This window comes from Peromyscus leucopus, chromosome 1 (genome assembly GCF_004664715.2).
Source record: "Peromyscus leucopus breed LL Stock chromosome 1, UCI_PerLeu_2.1, whole genome shotgun sequence".
NCBI lineage: Eukaryota > Metazoa > Chordata > Mammalia > Rodentia > Cricetidae > Peromyscus > Peromyscus leucopus.
The window spans coordinates 96,680,533-96,686,704 of NC_051063.1; the positions used below are offsets into that span (position 1 = coordinate 96,680,533).

The window sequence follows — 6,172 nt, forward strand, 5'->3', positions numbered from 1 at the left end:
ACAGAAAGACATTTTAAGGACCTAAATTAAACAACTAGTGTTGTGGGAAAACAAGCCATGATTTGTGACAAGCAGTAGACTATGTATTAAGACACACTATGTTACTGTAGTCACCTTACTGTGGGCTCTGGAATAGTGTCTAATATTTGGATTGTGTCTTCCATCTCAACTTACCCAATCTAGAAACTCCTTCATAGATATGCTCAGAAGTTTACCTCATAGAAGATTCTAGGTCCTATCTAGCTGATGATTGGTATAAACACCAATATGGCAGTTAAGCAATGTAAAAGAAATAGCACATATGTAGATCATTGGAGGAGGCTTTAAGAGAGAAAATAATTTCTTTAGTCTTGTGACTATGGCTGATGCATGGAGAATTAATTGGAAGAAAGTAATGACAGAAGAGGAAAGCTTTTTAGGGTAGCAGTAGGCTTTCCCATATAAAGAGAACACACACACACACTCACATACACACACAAACACACATAATTACACTCAAATTACACACATTTAAAAAATGTCTCAAGAAATATTTGACATAATTGTGCCTGAAATTTACATACATAGACAAATAAAGAGAGGTAGAGTGGGAGCTGTAAAGATGTAGCACCAAAAATACAAGAGAGAGAGAGAGAGAGAGAGAGAGAGAGAGAGAGAGAGAGAGAGAGAGAGAGAGAGAGAGAGAGAGATTATATTATCTTAGGGCCTAAAGACAGAATATGGTCAAAAGTCCTCTTGAAGACCTCAGTCATAAAGGCTTTTGGATGATTGGACCAGGATCATCAAGATTTTGACGAATTCTATGTTTTAGTTAAAGAATAGTAAATGCTCATGTTGAACCAATCATGTGGTCACCACATCCTAGTCAGGTGCACAGATAATATTAAAACTCTTAATGGCTCAATTTATTATAAAGTAAATGTGTAAAGGGTCAGTTTGAATATTTGGTCAGTAAAGATGCAGAGGAGTGGTAGGATCATGCTGACCAGAATGTGCAAAGCCTTTGTTCTACTGTAGGTGTGCAGACAGAAGAGAGAGATAAATTACTCTCAGGCTTCTGAATCAACACAGTGAGTAGATGATGTAGTTTATTACAGAAAAAACTGTTCACATTGAGAAATAACCTTCTTTATTCAGTGATTGGTAGATACTAATTACCTCCCCATGCAATCCAAATTGTACATGCACTGGTATTGTGGCAAGCATCTGGGCACCACATCACAATCAAGGTGACACAGTAAATTAGACATCTTATTGGCACCTTTATTGTAAAAGAGGTCAGCCTGAAGTAGAGACACTGGTCATGAATAGTAGCAGATCAATATTGGTGCTAAATCTACAAACTTTCTGGTAATGTAGAACAACAGAGAAGGGGAGAGAGAAGATACTCTTATGTTCCTACAGAAATCAACTGATTCAGTAATGGGGTCCTTGCAAGGGAATAAGTTGGGGGAGAAAAATAAATATGGTCGTTATTATCTTATAGAGATGAAGAAAGATTCTCAGGATAGCTGGTGCTATGGTTTACAGTTAGATCACATTGATTCTGCCAGTCTCTGGATTCTACTCTCAAAATTAAAAAAAAAAAGTATTTCTTAGGCCAGCTTATTAGCCAGCAATATCTCACCCTGTTATGGGACACTCCTCTTAATTTTGGCATCAGAGGACTGGAACACATACCCAATACCTATGAGTGTGAAAGTCACATCAAAATACATGATTCTACTGCAATAAAAACACCTCTAACAATTTTACTGTTTGCTGTACCCCCTTAATTTTCTCTCTAAATGTGTTTATTCTAACTATATTTACTATATACAATTAAGGGTAACTGTTATTGAAAATAGAAACAGACTTAAAAAATTACGGACTCAGCAATTTCTATGTAGCATGGAATTACTTTAAAATATGAATACAATTGAAAAATAATTTCAGCATCTTTTTTGGAAATATTTTTGATTATACACGAAATATGTAACTTATTATGAACATGTGATTTACCTTCTGATGTATGAATACTTAACCTGTACATTTACTACCAAACTTCAAGTCTGGTTATATTCCATAACACATATTTCAACTATCAATACCCACTTTCCTTTTTTTTCTTTTTGATGAATTGACTGATGTATCTTTTTTTTAAATTTTATTTTACAATACAATTCAGTTCTACATATCAGCCATGGATTCCCTTGTTCTCTCCCTCCCTCCTCCCTCCCCTTTCCCCCAGCTCACCCCCCATTCCCATTTCCTCCAGGGCAAAGCCTCCCCAGAGGACTGAGATCAACCTGGTAGACTCAGTCCAGGCAGGTCCAGTCCCCTCCTCCCAGGCTGAGCCAAGCGACCCTGCATAAGCCCCAGGTTTCAAACATGCCAACTCATGCAATGAGCACAGAGACCCGTTCCACTGCCTGGAATGCCTCCCAAACAGATCAAGCCAATCAACTGTCTCACCCATTCAGAGGGCCTGATCCAGTTGGGGACCCCTCAGCCATTGGTTCATAGTTCATGTGTTTCCATTCATTTGGCTATTTGTCCCTGTGCTTTATCCAACCTTGGTCTCAACAATTCTCACTCATATAAACCCTCCTCTTTCTTGCTAATTGGACTCCCGAAGCTCCACCAGGGCCTAGCCGTGGATCTCTGCATCCAGATCCCTCAGTCATTGGATGGGGTTTCTAGCACAACAATTAGGGTGTTTGGCCATCCCATCACTAGAGTAGGTCAGCACCCCTTCATGATAAAGGTCTTGGAGTGATCAGAAATACAGGGAACATACCTAAACATAATAAAGTCAATTTACAGCAAACCAACAGCCAACATCAAATTAAATGGAGAGAAACTCAAAGCAATTCCACTAAAATCAGGAATGAGGCAAGGCTGTCCACTCTCCCCATACTTATTCAATATAGTACTTGAAGTTCTAGCCAGAGCAATAAGACAACATAAGGAGATTAAGGGGATACTAGTTGGAAAGGAAGAAGTCAAGCTTTCCCTATTTGCAGATGACATGATAGTATACCAAAGATTCAACCAGTTTCCTTTTAATACTATATCTATGGTATATCATTACAACATAGCATGTGACAAAATAACAGATCAGAGAAATCTCTAGGAAAATGTTTTCTTACCAAGCTGTCTCTTCAGAGAGCCCTTAATCTCATTATTCCTGAGGTTGTAGATAAGGGGGTTCAACACGGGGATCACCACCATGTAGAACACAGATAACACCTTCTTCAGGTCAGTGGAGTAGCTGGACTTGGGCATCACATAGATGAATGTGATGTTCCCATAGAAGAGAGTGACTACAGTGAGGTGGGATGTGCAGGTGGAGAAGGCTTTCTGGCGACCCTTAGTGGAGCGCATCTTCAGGATGGTGATGAGGATGTAGGTGTAGGAAATGGCTATGACAAACACTGTGATCAAAATGATGAAGCCAGCAGAAAATGAAATCAAGAACTATGAGGACACTATCATCAGAACAGGAGAGTTCAACTAAAGGAACAAAATCACAGAAAAGGTGATTGATTCTATTTGGTCCACAGAAGAGAAAAGAAAAGAAGGAAATGGTGAAGGAGGGCGCCTTAAGAAAACCACCAACATAGGATCCTACAAGCAACTGGACACAGACTTGTGTGGACATTTTGGTTGAATAAAACAGTGGGTTGTAGAATGCTATAAAACGATCATAAGCCATGGTGGCCAGAATGAAGGACTCAGTTGATCCAAAGAAAGCAGCTGAGCCAAGCTGAATGGCACATCCAAGGTAGGTAATGGTACTTCTCTTCACCAGGAGGTTGACAAGCATATTGGGTGTGACAGAAGATGAGATGCCTATGTCAACAGAAGCCAAGTGGCTGAGAAAAAAGTACATGGGATGATGTAGGTGAGAAGAGACTCTGATGAGGAGGATGGTGCTGAGGTTCCCATACACAGTCACCAGGTAGACGCACAGGATGATGGTGAAGAAGATGATTCTAAGGATCGGGTCATCTGTTAAGCCCAATTAAATGAACTCTGTTACTGCAGTGTGGTTCCCATCCTCCAGAAAAGCCATGGGACAGTGTAGCTGCTGCCAGATCAAGACTGTGATGGAGACATTACAAGAAGAGATTTATAAATATGTGGTTGTATTTTCAGTAACACATAGATACTACAAACAAATATGTCCTTCAAAACATAGATTTGAAGTATTTTCTTGGACTCCCAGTGTTTGTATATTCATGTACATTGATTATTTAATAAATTTCAAAATTAAATGCTAGAAAATTCCTTCAATGTGCCTTTACCTTACATTTATGTATATAATAAAACATACCTAAGTGTATTTAAAACTAAACGTGTAAACCATGAGACTTTTGAAAATAACAAATCAGGATCATAGTTACAAGAAAGAATTAAGCTTTACAAACACAATATTATGTAATGAAGTCTTCAGTAATTTCTGACCTTTAAGTATCCTTTCCAAATCACCTGTACTGGATTTAATACATTATATAGTACTCTACTGTCATTTCCGTAGAACAGTAATTCAATGTTATGGTTGATAAGATGTGTGATTTGTAAATGTTAAGTAATTAACATTCCATAAGAAGCACTAGAATGAGGACATGAGCTCCAGGCAGAGTGAACTCTGTCTGCTCTCATTATACTATGTGTGAAGAGTGACAATAAAGTGAGGAGCACATGATAATTTGGAAAGAGACAGCAAGTCAGGTTTTCAAACAGAAGGTCCATGGTTTGGGATGTGGGTCGTCAAGTCTGTCAGCTACATAATTACCTTAAGGCCAGTTTTTATAGTGAGAGATAAAATTTTTACAAGAACTGGGAGAACTAAAATTATAATAGGAGGACCTACTGTAAATTTACTATAGTCTTCAATTACTTTCCAATGAAACCACTGCATTATTGTCATTTTCAATATCAGTCTAATCATTCAGTTTTATGTGAATATCCTTTCTAATAATATTAGCATGTCTTATTCACACACTCACAAAATTCTCTCCTAACATAATGATGTTTTCTAACTGGACAACAATGGAATGAAATAATGAGGTTGCTTACAAAGTAAACAGGTAAATATTAAACCTGGAATATTCAGTTTACCCAGTTTCCTAGCTAGGAGTAGGCTGACTCTCTGTTTTGAGATTTTTTTTCAGCCTTATATTCTTGTGTTTTTCCTCAGTGCCTGGAGCCTGTGACCCTAGAGCAGTCAGTTGGTAAACAAAGTCTGTCTTTCCATGAAGTATTGGTCAGGAAGTCACAAACCTATGTTAAAGCTAGTGAATTTATTAGCATTTTTTCTTGAGTTTTAAGCTTACATGTTATTAGAGACCATGTCGGTTTCCAGTCTTCTAAGTGTATAGATAAATAAGAAAGCTATGAAAACTAAATTCTATGCCTAATTATTCACAGGAATTTGACTATGAAACTATAAGTTGATTTAGTTGATTTTTTCTTGATTATATCTAAACTTGTTTCTTGACTACAACTTATCAAAATGTACATATTTTCAAAGAACAAAGTATTCTTACCTTTTGAAGTAAGGATTCATTCTAAAGTAGAAAGTCAAGATAATTATACCGTGATTTTATAGTGTTCTAGCTGTCTCCCACAATCATTATTTACCATTGAGAGTAAGTTTCTGAAGAGTCTGGGGATTCAACCATGAATCCAAATCCCACGGACCGTTTTCTCAGGTGAAAATAGTTCGTTCAACATGAACACGATTTTCAAAGTGTCAATCTGATTTTTCTTTTTGTGTGTGTAAAAATTAGTTCACCTTCATTTGATAATTATCAGAAGTATATGATACCAAATTACCTAAATAAATGCTTGTTCTAGGTTCATTTTACACTTCATGTTAGTGGATTCTGAGTTTAAAAATAGGCAACATTGTCTTCTTTCATTTAATACTTTTTCATATGGGTAAGTGTTTTGTACTGAGTTATGTAATACACTTCATAAAGTAGCTTGAGGAATATGTGAAGGGCAGAGATGTAAATTTTTTTAAAAAACAATTATTTAAGAAAGACATAATTTTCATAGCCAAAGATACAAATTATTATTATATAGAAAACTGGAGAATGAAAACATGTGGCCCATCCTCAAATAAGAATTGGTATCTCATAATTCACACCTCAAACAGGAATTTTATCTTTTATTTTGTAAT

The 6,172-nt window shown here is 36.9% G+C and overlaps 1 pseudogene; it reads right to left on the minus strand.

The window, feature by feature from the left end:
• Window positions 1-3,111: 3,111 nt before the first annotated feature.
• Window positions 3,112-4,057, minus strand: LOC114688033 (annotated as a pseudogene).
• Between the last annotated feature and the right edge of the window lie 2,115 nt (window positions 4,058-6,172).